Source organism: Lampris incognitus, chromosome 2 (assembly GCF_029633865.1).
Source record: "Lampris incognitus isolate fLamInc1 chromosome 2, fLamInc1.hap2, whole genome shotgun sequence".
Lineage (NCBI taxonomy): Eukaryota > Metazoa > Chordata > Actinopteri > Lampriformes > Lampridae > Lampris > Lampris incognitus.
The window spans coordinates 65,260,789-65,280,294 of record NC_079212.1 but is presented as its reverse complement, the minus strand read 5'-3'; positions in this window follow the sequence as shown (position 1 = coordinate 65,280,294).

The following is a 19,506-nucleotide window of genomic DNA, read 5'->3' as shown; positions in this document are numbered from 1 at the left end:
TCACACTCATCACTGAGTCCACATCATCTGTCACACTCATCACCGAGTCCACATCATCTGTCACACTCATCACCGAGTCCCAATTCCCCATCACACTCATCACCAAGTCCACATCATCTATCACACTCATCACTGAGTCCACATCATGTCACGCTCATCACCGAGTCCACATCCCCTATCACACTCATCACTGAGTCCACATCATCTGTCACACTCATCACCGAGTCCACATCATCTGTCACACTCTTCACTGAGTCCACATCATCTCTCAAACTCATCACCAAGTCCACATCATCTGTCACACTCATGACTGGGTCCACATCATCTGTCACACTCTTCACTGAGTCCACATCATCTGTCACACTCATGATTCAGTCCATATCATCTCTCACACTCATCACTGAGTCCACATCATCTGTCACACTCATCACCGAGTCCAAATTCCCTATCACACTCATCACCAAGTCCACATCATCTGTCACACTCATCACTGAGTCCACATCATCTCTCACACTCATCACTGAGTCCACATCATCTCTCACACTCATCACCAAGTCCACATCATCTGTCACACTCATCACCGAGTCCACATCATCTGTCACACTCATCACCGAGTCCACATCATCTGTCACGCTCATCACTGAGTCCACATCATCTCTCACACTCATCACTGAGTCCACATCATCTCTCACACTCATCACCAAGTCCACATCATCTATCACACTCATCACTGAGTCCACATCATGTCACGCTCATCACCGAGTCCACATCCCCTATCACACTCATCACTGAGTCCACATCATCTCTCACACTCATCACTGAGTCCACATCATCTGTCTCACTCATCACCGAGTCCACATCATCTGTCACAGTCATCACCGAGTCCATATCATCTGTCACACACATCACCGAGTCCAAATTCCCTATCACACTCATCACCAAGTCCACATCATCTGTCACACTCATCACTGAGTCCACATCATCTGTCACGCTCATCACTGAGTCCACATCATCTCTCAAACTCATCACCAAGTCCACATCATCTATCACACTCATCACTGATTCCACATCATGTCACGCTCATCACCGAGTCCACATCCCCTATCAGACTCATCACCAAGTCCACATCCCCCATCACACTCATCACCAAGTCCACATCATCTGTCACACTCATCACTGAGTCCACATCATCTGTCACGCTCATCACTGAGTCCACATCATCTCTCACACTCATCACCAACTCCAAATCATCTATCACACTCATCACTGAGTCCACATCATGTCACGCTCATCACCGAGTCCACATCCCCTATCACACTCATCACTGAGTCCACATCATCTCTCACACTCATCACTGAGTCCACATCATCTGTCACACTCATCACCGAGTCCACATCATCTGTCACACTCATGACTGAGTCCACATCATCTGCCACACTCATGATTCAGTCCACATCATCTCTCACACTCATCACTGAGTCCACATCATCTCTCACACTCATCACCGAGTCCACATGCCCTATCACACTCATCACTGAGTCCAAATCATCTCTCCCACTCATGACTGAGTCCACCTCATCTGTCACACTCATCACCGAGTCCACATCATCTGTCACACTCATGACTGAGTCCACATCATCTGTCACTCTCATCACCGAGTCCACATCATCTGTCACACACATCACCGAGTCCAAATTCCCTATCACACTCATCAACAAGTCCACATCATCTGTCACACTCATCACTGAGTCCACATCATCTGTCACGCTCATCACTGAGTCCACATCATCTCTCAAACTCATCACTGAGTCCACATCATCTGTCACACTCATCACCGAGTCCACATCATCTGTCACACTCATCACTGAGTCCACATCATCTGTCACAGTCATCACCGAGTCCACATCATCTGTCACACTCATCACCGAGTCCACATCATCTGTCACAGTCATCACCGAGTCCACATCATCTGTCACGCTCATCAATGAGTCCACATCATCTGTCACACTCATCACTGAGTCCACATCATCAGTCACACTCATCACCGAGTCCACATCATCTGTCACACTCATCACTGAGTCCACATCATCTCTCACACTCATCACTGAGTCCACATAATCTGTCACACTCATCACCGAGACCACATCATCTGTCACACTCATCACTAAGTCCACATCATCTGTCACACTCATCACCGAGTCCACATTCCCTATCACACTCATCACCAAGTCCACATCATCTGTCACACTCATCACTGTGTCCACATCATCTGTCACACTCATCACTGAGTCCACATCATCTGTCATGCTCATCACTGAGTCCACATCATCTCTCACACTCATCACTGAGTCCACATCATCTCTCACACTCATCACCAAGTCCACATCATCTATCACACTCATCACTGAGTCCACATCATGTCACGCTCATCACCGAGTCCACATCCCCTATCACACTCATCACTGAGTCCACATCATCTGTCACACTCATCACCGAGTCCACATCATCTGTCACACTCTTCACTGAGTCCACATCATCTGTCACACTCATGATTCAGTCCATATCATCTCTCACACTCATCACTGAGTCCACATCATCTGTCACACTCATCACCGAGTCCACATCATCTGTCACACTCATCACCGAGTCCAAATTCCCTATCACACTCATCACCAAGTCCACATCATCTGTCACACTCATCACTGAGTCCACATCATCTGTCACGCTCATCACTGAGTCCACATCATCTCTCACACTCATCACTGAGTCCACATCATCTCTCACACTCATCACCAAGTCCACATCATCTATCACACTCATCACTGAGTCCACATCATGTCACGCTCATCACCGAGTCCACATCCCCTATCACACTCATCACTGAGTCCACATAATCTCTCACACTCATCACTGAGTCCACATCATCTGTCTCACTCATCACCGAGTCCACATCATCTGTGACAGTCATCACCGAGTCCATATCATCTGTCACACACATCACCGAGTCCAAATTCCCTATCACACTCATCACCACGTCCACATCATCTGTCACACTCATCACTGAGTCCACATCATCTGTCACGCTCATCACTGAGTCCACATCATCTCTCAAACTCATCACTGAGTCCACATCATCTCTCAAACTCATCACCAAGTCCACATCATCTATCACACTCATCATTGATTCCACATCATCTCTCACACTCATCACCAACTCCAAATCATCTATCACACTCATCACTGAGTCCACATCATGTCACGCTCATCACCGAGTCCACATCCCCTATCACACTCATCACTGAGTCCACATCATCTCTCACACTCATCACTGAGTCCACATCATCTGTCACACTCATCACCGAGTCCACATCATCTGTCACACTCATGACTGACTCCACATCATCTGCACACTCATGATTCAGTCCACATCATCTCTCACACTCATCACTGAGTCCAAATCATCTCTCACACTCATCACCGAGTCCACATGCCCTATCACACTCATCACTGAGTCCAAATCATCTCTCCCACTCATGACTGAGTCCACCTCATCTGTCACACTCATCACCGAGTCCACATCATCTGTCACACTCATGACTGAGTCCACATCATCTGTCACTCTCATCACCGAGTCCACATCATCTGTCACACTCATCACCGTGCCCATATCATCTATCACACTCTTCACGGAGTCCACATCATGTCACACTCATCACCGAGTCCACATCCCCTATCACACTCATCACTGAGTCCACATCATCTCTCACACTCATCACTGAGTCCACATCATCTGTCACACTCATCACCGAGTCCACATCATCTGTCACACTCATCACTGAGTCCACATCATCTGTCACAGTCAACACCGAGTCCACATCATCTGTCACACTCATCACCGAGTCCACATCATCTGTCACAGTCATCACCGAGTCCACATCATCTGTCACGCTCATCACTGAGTCCACATCATCTGTCACACTCATCACTGAGTCCACATCATCTGTCACACTCATCACCGAGTCCACATCATCTGTCACACTCATCAATGAGTCCACATCATCTCTCACACTCATCACTGAGTCCACATAATCTGTCACACTCATCACCGAGTCCACATCATCTGTCACACTCATCACTGAGTCCACATCATCTGTCACACTCATCACCGAGTCCACATTCCCTATCACACTCATCACCAAGTCCACATCATCTGTCACACTCATCACTGAGTCCACATCATCTGTCACACTCATCACCGAGTCCGCATTCCCTATCACACTCTTCACCAAGTCCACATCATCTGTCACACTCATCACTGAGTCCACATCATCTGTCATGCTCATCACTGAGTCCACATCATCTCTCACACTCATCACTGAGTCCACATCATCTCTCACACTCATCACCAAGTCCACATCATCTATCACACTCATCACTGAGTCCACATCATGTCACGCTCATCACCGAGTCCACATCCCCTATCACACTCATCACTGAGTCCACATCATCTCTCACACTCATCACTGAGTCCACATCATCTGTCACACTCATCACCGAGTCCACATCATCCGTCACACTCTTCACTGAGTCCACATCATCTGTCACACGCATGATTCAGTCCACATCATCTCTCACACTCATCACTGAGTCCACATCATCTGTCACACTCATCACCGAGTCCACATCATCTGTCACACTCATCACCGAGTCCCAATTCCCCATCACACTCATCACCAAGTCCACATCATCTATCACACTCATCACTGAGTCCACATCATGTCACGCTCATCACCGAGTCCACATCCCCTATCACACTCATCACTGAGTCCACATCATCTGTCACACTCATCACCGAGTCCACATCATCTGTCACACTCTTCACTGAGTCCACATCATCTCTCAAACTCATCACCAAGTCCACATCATCTGTCACACTCATGACTGAGTCCACATCATCTGTCAAACTCTTCACTGAGTCCACATCATCTGTCCCACTCATGATTCAGTCCATATCATCTCTCACACTCATCACTGAGTCCACATCATCTGTCACACTCATCACCGAGTCCAAATTCCCTATCACACTCATCACCAAGTCCACATCATCTGTCACACTCATCACTGAGTCCACATCATCTCTCACACTCATCACTGAGTCCACATCATCTCTCACACTCATCACCAAGTCCACATCATCTATCAAACTCATCACTGAGTCCACATCATGTCACGCTCATCACCGAGTCCACATCCCCTATCACACTCAACACTGAGTCCACATCATCTCTCACACTCATCACTGAGTCCACATCATCTGTCTCACTCATCACCGAGTCCACATCATCTGTCACACTCATCACTGAGTCCACATCATCTGTCATATTCATCACCGAGTCCACATTCCCTATCACACTCATCACCAAGTCCACATCATCTGTCACAGTCATCACCGAGTCCACATCATCTGTCACACTCATCACCGAGTCCACATCATCTGTCACACTCATCACTGAGTCCACATCATCTGTCACACTCATCACCGAGTCCGCATTCCCTATCACACTCTTCACCAAGTCCACATCATCTGTCACACTCATCACTGAGTCCACATCATCTGTCATGCTCATCACTGAGTCCACATCATCTCTCACACTCATCACTGAGTCCACATCATCTCTCACACTCATCACCAAGTCCACATCATCTATCACACTCATCACTGAGTCCACATCATGTCACGCTCATCACCGAGTCCACATCCCCTATCACACTCATCACTGAGTCCACATCATCTGTCATGCTCATCACTGAGTCCACATCATCTCTCACACTCATCACTGAGTCCACATCATCTGTCACACTCATCACCGAGTCCACATCATCTGTCACACTCTTCACTGAGTCCACATCATCTGTCACACGCATGATTCAGTCCACATCATCTCTCACACTCATCACTGAGTCCACATCATCTGTCACACTCATCACCGAGTCCACATCATCTGTCACACTCATCACCGAGTCCCAATTCCCCATCACACTCATCACCAAGTCCACATCCCCTATCACACTCATCACTGAGTCCACATCATCTGTCACACTCATCACCGAGTCCACATCATCTGTCACACTCTTCACTGAGTCCACATCATCTCTCAAACTCATCACCAAGTCCACATCATCTGTTACACTCATGACTGAGTCCACATCATCTGTCACACTCTTCACTGAGTCCACATCATCTGTCACACTCATGATTCAGTCCATATCATCTCTCACACTCATCACTGAGTCCACATCATCTGTCACACTCATCACCGGGTCCAAATTCCCTATCACACTCATCACCAAGTCCACATCATCTGTCACACTCATCACTGAGTCCACATCATCTCTCACACTCATCACTGAGTCCACATCATCTCTCACACTCATCACCAAGTCCACATCATCTATCACACTCATCACTGAGTCCACATCATGTCAGGCTCATCACCGAGTCCACAACCCCTATCACACTCAACACTGAGTCCACATCATCTCTCACACTCATCACTGAGTCCACATCATCTGTCTCACTCATCACCGAGTCCACATCATCTGTCACACTCATCACTGAGTCCACATCATCTGTCATATTCATCACCGAGTCCACATTCCCTATCACACTCATCACCAAGTCCACATCATCCGTCACAGTCATCACCGAGTCCACATCATCTGTCACACTCATCACCGAGTCCACATCATCTGTCACAGTCATCACCGAGTCCACATCATCTGTCACGCTCATCACTGAGTCCACATCATCTGTCACACTCATCACTGAGTCCACATCATCTGTCACACTCATCACTGAGTCCACATCATCTCTCACACTCATCACCGAGTTCACATCCCCTATCACACTCATCACTGAGTCCACATCATCTCTCACACTCATCACTGAGTCCACATCATCTGTCACACTCATCACCGAGTCCACATCATCTGTCACACTCATCACTGAGTCCACATCATCTGTCACACTCATGATTCAGTCCACATCATCTTTCACACTCATCACTGAGTCCACATCATCTGTCACACTCATCACCGAGTCCACATGCCCTATCACACTCATCACCTAGTCCACATCATCTCTCCCACTCATGACTGAGTCCATATCATCTGTCACACTCATCACCTAGTCCACATCATCTGTCACACTCATGACTGAGTCCACATCATCTGTCACTCTCATCACCGAGTCCACATCATCTGTCACACTCATCACTGAGTCCACATCATCTGTCACAGTCATCACCGAGTCCACATCATCTGTCACACTCATCACCGAGTCCACGTCATCTGTCACAGTCATCACCGAGTCCCCATCATCTGTCACGCTCATCACTGAGTCCACATCATCTGTCACACTCATCACTGAGTCCACATCATCTGTCACACTCATCACCGAGTCCACATCATCTGTCACACTCATCACTGACTCCACATCATCTCTCACACTCATCACTGAGTCCACATAATCTGTCACACTCATCACCGAGTCCACATCATCTGTCACTCTCATCACTGAGTCCACATCATCTGTCACACTCATCACCGAGTCCACATTCCCTATCACACTCATCACCAAGTCGACATCATCTGTCACACTCATCACTGAGTCCACATCATTTCTCACACTCATCACCGAGTCCACATTCCCTATCACACTCATCACCAAGTGCACATCATCTGTCACACTCATCACCGAGTCCACATCATCTGTCACAGTCATCACCGAGTCCACATCATCTGTCACGCTCATCTCTGAGTCCACATCATCTGTCACACTCATCACTGAGTCCACATCATCTGTCACACTCATCACCGAGTCCACATCATGTGTCACACTCATCACTGAGTCCACATCATCTCTCACACTCATCACCGAGTTCACATCCCCTATCACACTCATCACTGAGTCCACATCATCTCTCACACTCATCACCGAGTCCATATCATCTGTCACACTCATCACTGAGTCCACATCATCTGTCACACTCATGATTCAGTCCACATCATCTTTCACACTCATCACTGAGTCCACATCATCTGTCACACTCATCACCGAGTCCACATGCCCTATCACACTCATCACTGAGTCCACATCATCTCTCCCACTCATGACTGAGTCCACATCATCTGTCACACTCATCACCTAGTCCACATCATCTGTCACACTCATGACTGAGTCCACATCATCTGTCACTCTCATCACCGAGTCCACATCATCTGTCACACTCATCACTGAGTCCACATCATCTGTCGCAGTCATCACCGAGTCCACATCATCTGTCACACTCATCACCGAGTCCACGTCATCTGTCACAGTCATCACCGAGTCCCCATCATCTGTCACGCTCATCACTGAGTCCACATCATCTGTCACACTCATCACTGAGTCCACATCATCTGTCACACTCATCACTGAGTCCACATCATCTGTCACACTCATCACTGAGTCCACATCATCTGTCACACTCATCACCGAGTCCACATTCCCTATCACACTCATCACCAAGTCGACATCATCTGTCACACTCATCACTGAGTCCACATCATTTCTCACACTCATCACCGAGTCCACATTCCCTATCACACTCATCACCAAGTGCACATCATCTGTCACACTCATCACTGAGTCCACATCATCTGTCACACTCATCACCGAGTCCACATCATCTGTCACGCTCATCACTGAATCCATATCATCTGTCACACTCATCACTGAGTCCACATCATCTGTCACACTCATCACCGAGTCCACATCATCTGTCACACTCATCACTGGGTCCACATCATCTGTCACACTCATCACTGAGTCCACGTCACCTGTCACACTAATCACTGAGTCCACATCATCTCTCACACTCATCACCGAGTCCACATTCCCTATCACACTCATCACCAAGTCCACATCATCTGTCACACTAATCACTGAGTCCACATCATCTGTCACGCTCATCAATGAGTCCAAATCATCTGTCACACTCATCACCAAGTCCATATCCCCTATCACACTCATCACCAAGTCCACATCATCTGTCACACTCATCACTGAGTCCACATCATCTGTCACGCTCATCACTGAGTCCACATCATCTCTCACACTCATCACCAAGTCCACATCATCTATCACACTCATCACTGAGTCCACATCATGTCACGCTCATCACCGAGTTCACATCCCCTATCACACTCATCACTGAGTCCACATCATCTCTCACACTCATCACTGAGTCCACATCATCTGTCACACTCATCACCGAGTCCACATCATCTGTCACACTCATCACTGAGTCCACATCATCTGTCACACTCATGATTCAGTCCACATCATCTCTCACACTCATCACTGAGTCCACATCATCTGTCACACTCATCACCGAGTTCACATGCCCTATCACACTCATCACTGAGTCCACATCATCTCTCCCACTCATGACTGAGTCCACATCATCTGTCACACTCATCACCTAGTCCACATCATCTGTCACACTCATGACTGAGTCCACATCATCTGTCACTCTCATCACCGAGTCCACATCATCTCTCACACTCATCACCGTGCCCATATCATCTATCACACTCTTCACTGAGTCCACATCATGTCACACTCATCACCGAGTCCACATCCCCTATCACACTCATCACTGAGTCCACACCATCTTTCACACTCATCACTGAGTCCATATCATCTGTCACACTCATCATCGAGTCCACATCATCTGTCACACTCAGCACTGAGTCCACATCATCTGTCACAGTCATCACCGAGTCCACATCATCTGTCACACTCATCACCGAGTCCACATCATCTGTCACAGTCATCACCGAGTCCACATCATCTGTCACACTCATCACTGAGTCCACATCATCTCTCACACTCATCACTGAGTCCACATCATCTCTCACACTCATCACCAAGTCCACATCATCTATCACACTCATCACTGAGTCCACATCATGTCACGCTCATCACCGAGTCCACATCCCCTATCACACTCAACACTGAGTCCACATCATCTCTCAAACTCATCACTGAGTCCACATCATCTGTCTCACTCATCACCGAGTCCACATCATCTGTCACACTCATCACTGAGTCCACATCATCTGTCATATTCATCACCGAGTCCACATTCCCTATCACACTCATCACCAAGTCCACATCATCCGTCACAGTCATCACCGAGTCCACATCATCTGTCAAACTCATCACCGAGTCCACATCATCTGTCACACTCATCACCGAGTCCACATCATCTGTCACACTCATCACTGAGTCCACATCATCTCTCACACTCATCACTGAGTCCACATAATCTGTCACACTCATCACCGAGACCACATCATCTGTCACACTCATCACTGAGTCCACATCATCTGTCACACTCATCACCGAGTCCACATTCCCTATCACACTCATCACCAAGTCCACATCATCTGTCACACTCCTCACTGTGTCCACAGCATCTGTCACACTCATCACTGAGTCCACATCATCTGTCATGCTCATCACTGAGTCCACATGCCCTATCACACTCATCACCTAGTCCACATCATCTCTCCCACTCATGACTGAGTCCATATCATCTGTCACACTCATCACCTAGTCCACATCATCTGTCACACTCATGACTGAGTCCACATCATCTGTCACTCTCATCACCGAGTCCACATCATCTGTCACACTCATCACTGAGTCCACATCATCTGTCACAGTCATCACCGAGTCCACATCATCTGTCACGCTCATCACTGAGTCCACATCATCTGTCACACTCATCACTGAGTCCACATCATCTGTCACACTCATCACTGAGTCCACATCATCTCTCACACTCATCACCGAGTTCACATCCCCTATCACACTCATCACTGAGTCCACATCATCTCTCACACTCATCACTGAGTCCACATCATCTGTCACACTCATCACCGAGTCCACATCATCTGTCACACTCATCACTGAGTCCACATCATCTGTCACACTCATGATTCAGTCCACATCATCTTTCACACTCATCACTGAGTCCACATCATCTGTCACACTCATCACCGAGTCCACATGCCCTATCACACTCATCACCTAGTCCACATCATCTCTCCCACTCATGACTGAGTCCATATCATCTGTCACACTCATCACCTAGTCCACATCATCTGTCACACTCATGACTGAGTCCACATCATCTGTCACTCTCATCACCGAGTCCACATCATCTGTCACACTCATCACTGAGTCCACATCATCTGTCACAGTCATCACCGAGTCCACATCATCTGTCACACTCATCACCGAGTCCACGTCATCTGTCACAGTCATCACCGAGTCCCCATCATCTGTCACGCTCATCACTGAGTCCACATCATCTGTCACACTCATCACTGAGTCCACATCATCTGTCACACTCATCACCGAGTCCACATCATCTGTCACACTCATCACTGACTCCACATCATCTCTCACACTCATCACTGAGTCCACATAATCTGTCACACTCATCACCGAGTCCACATCATCTGTCACTCTCATCACTGAGTCCACATCATCTGTCACACTCATCACCGAGTCCACATTCCCTATCACACTCATCACCAAGTCGACATCATCTGTCACACTCATCACTGAGTCCACATCATTTCTCACACTCATCACCGAGTCCACATTCCCTATCACACTCATCACCAAGTGCACATCATCTGTCACACTCATCACCGAGTCCACATCATCTGTCACAGTCATCACCGAGTCCACATCATCTGTCACGCTCATCTCTGAGTCCACATCATCTGTCACACTCATCACTGAGTCCACATCATCTGTCACACTCATCACCGAGTCCACATCATGTGTCACACTCATCACTGAGTCCACATCATCTCTCACACTCATCACCGAGTTCACATCCCCTATCACACTCATCACTGAGTCCACATCATCTCTCACACTCATCACCGAGTCCATATCATCTGTCACACTCATCACTGAGTCCACATCATCTGTCACACTCATGATTCAGTCCACATCATCTTTCACACTCATCACTGAGTCCACATCATCTGTCACACTCATCACCGAGTCCACATGCCCTATCACACTCATCACTGAGTCCACATCATCTCTCCCACTCATGACTGAGTCCACATCATCTGTCACACTCATCACCTAGTCCACATCATCTGTCACACTCATGACTGAGTCCACATCATCTGTCACTCTCATCACCGAGTCCACATCATCTGTCACACTCATCACTGAGTCCACATCATCTGTCGCAGTCATCACCGAGTCCACATCATCTGTCACACTCATCACCGAGTCCACGTCATCTGTCACAGTCATCACCGAGTCCCCATCATCTGTCACGCTCATCACTGAGTCCACATCATCTGTCACACTCATCACTGAGTCCACATCATCTGTCACACTCATCACTGAGTCCACATCATCTGTCACACTCATCACTGAGTCCACATCATCTGTCACACTCATCACCGAGTCCACATTCCCTATCACACTCATCACCAAGTCGACATCATCTGTCACACTCATCACTGAGTCCACATCATTTCTCACACTCATCACCGAGTCCACATTCCCTATCACACTCATCACCAAGTGCACATCATCTGTCACACTCATCACTGAGTCCACATCATCTGTCACACTCATCACCGAGTCCACATCATCTGTCACGCTCATCACTGAATCCATATCATCTGTCACACTCATCACTGAGTCCACATCATCTGTCACACTCATCACCGAGTCCACATCATCTGTCACACTCATCACTGGGTCCACATCATCTGTCACACTCATCACTGAGTCCACGTCACCTGTCACACTAATCACTGAGTCCACATCATCTCTCACACTCATCACCGAGTCCACATTCCCTATCACACTCATCACCAAGTCCACATCATCTGTCACACTAATCACTGAGTCCACATCATCTGTCACGCTCATCAATGAGTCCAAATCATCTGTCACACTCATCACCAAGTCCATATCCCCTATCACACTCATCACCAAGTCCACATCATCTGTCACACTCATCACTGAGTCCACATCATCTGTCACGCTCATCACTGAGTCCACATCATCTCTCACACTCATCACCAAGTCCACATCATCTATCACACTCATCACTGAGTCCACATCATGTCACGCTCATCACCGAGTTCACATCCCCTATCACACTCATCACTGAGTCCACATCATCTCTCACACTCATCACTGAGTCCACATCATCTGTCACACTCATCACCGAGTCCACATCATCTGTCACACTCATCACTGAGTCCACATCATCTGTCACACTCATGATTCAGTCCACATCATCTCTCACACTCATCACTGAGTCCACATCATCTGTCACACTCATCACCGAGTTCACATGCCCTATCACACTCATCACTGAGTCCACATCATCTCTCCCACTCATGACTGAGTCCACATCATCTGTCACACTCATCACCTAGTCCACATCATCTGTCACACTCATGACTGAGTCCACATCATCTGTCACTCTCATCACCGAGTCCACATCATCTCTCACACTCATCACCGTGCCCATATCATCTATCACACTCTTCACTGAGTCCACATCATGTCACACTCATCACCGAGTCCACATCCCCTATCACACTCATCACTGAGTCCACACCATCTTTCACACTCATCACTGAGTCCATATCATCTGTCACACTCATCATCGAGTCCACATCATCTGTCACACTCAGCACTGAGTCCACATCATCTGTCACAGTCATCACCGAGTCCACATCATCTGTCACACTCATCACCGAGTCCACATCATCTGTCACAGTCATCACCGAGTCCACATCATCTGTCACACTCATCACTGAGTCCACATCATCTCTCACACTCATCACTGAGTCCACATCATCTCTCACACTCATCACCAAGTCCACATCATCTATCACACTCATCACTGAGTCCACATCATGTCACGCTCATCACCGAGTCCACATCCCCTATCACACTCAACACTGAGTCCACATCATCTCTCAAACTCATCACTGAGTCCACATCATCTGTCTCACTCATCACCGAGTCCACATCATCTGTCACACTCATCACTGAGTCCACATCATCTGTCATATTCATCACCGAGTCCACATTCCCTATCACACTCATCACCAAGTCCACATCATCCGTCACAGTCATCACCGAGTCCACATCATCTGTCAAACTCATCACCGAGTCCACATCATCTGTCACACTCATCACCGAGTCCACATCATCTGTCACACTCATCACTGAGTCCACATCATCTCTCACACTCATCACTGAGTCCACATAATCTGTCACACTCATCACCGAGACCACATCATCTGTCACACTCATCACTGAGTCCACATCATCTGTCACACTCATCACCGAGTCCACATTCCCTATCACACTCATCACCAAGTCCACATCATCTGTCACACTCCTCACTGTGTCCACAGCATCTGTCACACTCATCACTGAGTCCACATCATCTGTCATGCTCATCACTGAGTCCACATGCCCTATCACACTCATCACCTAGTCCACATCATCTCTCCCACTCATGACTGAGTCCATATCATCTGTCACACTCATCACCTAGTCCACATCATCTGTCACACTCATGACTGAGTCCACATCATCTGTCACTCTCATCACCGAGTCCACATCATCTGTCACACTCATCACTGAGTCCACATCATCTGTCACAGTCATCACCGAGTCCACATCATCTGTCACACTCATCACCGAGTCCACGTCATCTGTCACAGTCATCACCGAGTCCCCATCATCTGTCACGCTCATCACTGAGTCCACATCATCTGTCACACTCATCACTGAGTCCACATCATCTGTCACACTCATCACCGAGTCCACATCATCTGTCACACTCATCACTGACTCCACATCATCTCTCACACTCATCACTGAGTCCACATAATCTGTCACACTCATCACCGAGTCCACATCATCTGTCACTCTCATCACTGAGTCCACATCATCTGTCACACTCATCACCGAGTCCACATTCCCTATCACACTCATCACCAAGTCGACATCATCTGTCACACTCATCACTGAGTCCACATCATTTCTCACACTCATCACCGAGTCCACATTCCCTATCACACTCATCACCAAGTGCACATCATCTGTCACACTCATCACCGAGTCCACATCATCTGTCACAGTCATCACCGAGTCCACATCATCTGTCACGCTCATCACTGAGTCCACATCATCTGTCACACTCATCACTGAGTCCACATCATCTGTCACACTCATCACCGAGTCCACATCATGTGTCACACTCATCACTGAGTCCACATCATCTCTCACACTCATCACCGAGTTCACATCCCCTATCACACTCATCACTGAGTCCACATCATCTCTCACACTCATCACCGAGTCCATATCATCTGTCACACTCATCACTGAGTCCACATCATCTGTCACACTCATGATTCAGTCCACATCATCTTTCACACTCATCACTGAGTCCACATCATCTGTCACACTCATCACCGAGTCCACATGCCCTATCACACTCATCACTGAGTCCACATCATCTCTCCCACTCATGACTGAGTCCACATCATCTGTCACACTCATCACCTAGTCCACATCATCTGTCACACTCATGACTGAGTCCACATCATCTGTCACTCTCATCACCGAGTCCACATCATCTGTCACACTCATCACTGAGTCCACATCATCTGTCGCAGTCATCACCGAGTCCACATCATCTGTCACACTCATCACCGAGTCCACGTCATCTGTCACAGTCATCACCGAGTCCCCATCATCTGTCACGCTCATCACTGAGTCCACATCATCTGTCACACTCATCACTGAGTCCACATCATCTGTCACACTCATCACTGAGTCCACATCATCTGTCACACTCATCACTGAGTCCACATCATCTGTCACACTCATCACCGAGTCCACATTCCCTATCACACTCATCACCAAGTCGACATCATCTGTCACACTCATCACTGAGTCCACATCATTTCTCACACTCATCACCGAGTCCACATTCCCTATCACACTCATCACCAAGTGCACATCATCTGTCACACTCATCACTGAGTCCACATCATCTGTCACACTCATCACCGAGTCCACATCATCTGTCACGCTCATCACTGAATCCATATCATCTGTCACACTCATCACTGAGTCCACATCATCTGTCACACTCATCACCGAGTCCACATCATCTGTCACACTCATCACTGAGTCCACGTCACCTGTCACACTAATCACTGAGTCCACATCATCTCTCACACTCATCACCGAGTCCACATTCCCTATCACACTCATCACCAAGTCCACATCATCTGTCACACTAATCACTGAGTCCACATCATCTGTCACGCTCATCAATGAGTCCAAATCATCTGTCACACTCATCACCAAGTCCATATCCCCTATCACACTCATCACCAAGTCCACATCATCTGTCACACTCATCACTGAGTCCACATCATCTGTCACGCTCATCACTGAGTCCACATCATCTCTCACACTCATCACCAAGTCCACATCATCTATCACACTCATCACTGAGTCCACATCATGTCACGCTCATCACCGAGTTCACATCCCCTATCACACTCATCACTGAGTCCACATCATCTCTCACACTCATCACTGAGTCCACATCATCTGTCACACTCATCACCGAGTCCACATCATCTGTCACACTCATCACTGAGTCCACATCATCTGTCACACTCATGATTCAGTCCACATCATCTCTCACACTCATCACTGAGTCCACATCATCTGTCACACTCATCACCGAGTTCACATGCCCTATCACACTCATCACTGAGTCCACATCATCTCTCCCACTCATGACTGAGTCCACATCATCTGTCACACTCATCACCTAGTCCACATCATCTGTCACACTCATGACTGAGTCCACATCATCTGTCACTCTCATCACCGAGTCCGCATCATCTCTCACACTCATCACCGTGCCCATATCATCTATCACACTCTTCACTGAGTCCACATCATGTCACACTCATCACCGAGTCCACATCCCCTATCACACTCATCACTGAGTCCACATCATCTTTCACACTCATCACTGAGTCCATATCATCTGTCACACTCATCATCGAGTCCACATCATCTGTCACACTCATCACTGAGTCCACATCATCTGTCACAGTCATCACCGAGTCCACATCATCTGTCACACTCATCACCGAGTCCACATCATCTGTCACAGTCATCACCGAGTCCACATCATCTGTCACACTCATCACTGAGTCCACATCATCTCTCACACTCATCACTGAGTCCACATCATCTCTCACACTCATCACCAAGTCCACATCATCTATCACACTCATCACTGAGTCCACATCATGTCACGCTCATCACCGAGTCCACATCCCCTATCACACTCAACACTGAGTCCACATCATCTCTCAAACTCATCACTGAGTCCACATCATCTGTCTCACTCATCACCGAGTCCACATCATCTGTCATACTCATCACTGAGTCCACATCATCTGTCATATTCATCACCGAGTCCACATTCCCTATCACACTCATCACCAAGTCCACATCATCCGTCACAGTCATCACCGAGTCCACATCATCTGTCACACTCATCACCGAGTCCACATCATCTGTCACACTCATCACCGAGTCCACATCATCTGTCACACTCATCACTGAGTCCACATCATCTCTCACACTCATCACTGAGTCCACATAATCTGTCACACTCATCACCGAGACCACATCATCTGTCACACTCATCACTGAGTCCACATCATCTGTCACACTCATCACCGAGTCCACATTCCCTATCACACTCATCACCAAGTCCACATCATCTGTCACACTCCTCACTGTGTCCACATCATCTGTCACACTCATCACTGAGTCCACATCATCTGTCATGCTCATCACTGAGTCGAAATCATCTCTCACACTCATCACTGAGTCCACATCATCTCTCACACTCATCACCAAGTCCACATCATCTATCACACTCATCACTGAGTCCACATCATGTCACGCTCATCACCGAGTCCACATCCCCTATCACACTCATCACTGAGTCAACATCATCTGTCACACTCATCACCGAGTCCACATCATCTGTCAGACTCTTCACTGAGTCCACATCATCTGTCACACTCATGATTCAGTCCATATCATCTCTCACACTCATCACTGAGTCCACATCATCTGTCACACTCATCACCGAGTCCACATCATCTGTCACACTCATCACCGAGTCCAAATTCCCTATCACACTCATCACCAAGTCCACATCATCTGTCACACTCATCACTGAGTCCACATCATCTGTCACGCTCATCACTGAGTCCACATCATCTCTCACACTCATCACTGAGTCCACATCATCTCTCACACTCATCACCAAGTCCACATCATCTATCACACTCATCACTGAGTCCACATCATGTCACGCTCATCACCGAGTCCACATCCCCTATCACACTCATCACTGAGTCCACATCATCTCTCACACTCATCACTGAGTCCACATCATCTGTCTCACTCATCACCGAGTCCACATCATCTGTGACAGTCATCACCGAGTCCATATCATCTGTCACACACATCACCGAGTCCAAATTCCCTATCACACTCATCACCAAGTCCACATCATCTGTCACACTCATCACTGAGTCCACATCATCTGTCACGCTCATCACTGAGTCCACATCATCTCTCAAACTCATCACTGAGTCCACATCATCTCTCAAACTCATCACCAAGTCCACATCATCTATCACACTCATCACTGATTCCACATCATCTCTCACACTCATCACCAACTCCAAATCATCTATCACACTCATCACTGAGTCCACATCATGTCACGCTCATCACCGAGTCCACATCCCCTATCACACTCATCACTGAGTCCACATCATCTCTCACACTCATCACTGAGTCCACATCATCTGTCACACTCATCACCAAGTCCACATCATCTGTCACACTCATGACTGACTCCACATCATCTGTCACACGCATGATTCAGTCCACATCATCTCTCACACTCATCACTGAGTCCACATCATCTGTCACACTCATCACCGAGTCCACATCATCTGTCACACTCTTCACTGAGTCCACATCATCTCTCAAACTCATCACCAAGTCCACATCATCTGTTACACTCATGACTGAGTCCACATCATCTGTCACACTCTTCACTGAGTCCACATCATCTGTCACACTCATGATTCAGTCCATATCATCTCTCACACTCATCACTGAGTCCACATCATCTGTCACACTCATCACCGGGTCCAAATTCCCTATCACACTCATCACCAAGTCCACATCATCTGTCACACTCATCACTGAGTCCACATCATCTCTCACACTCATCACTGAGTCCACATCAT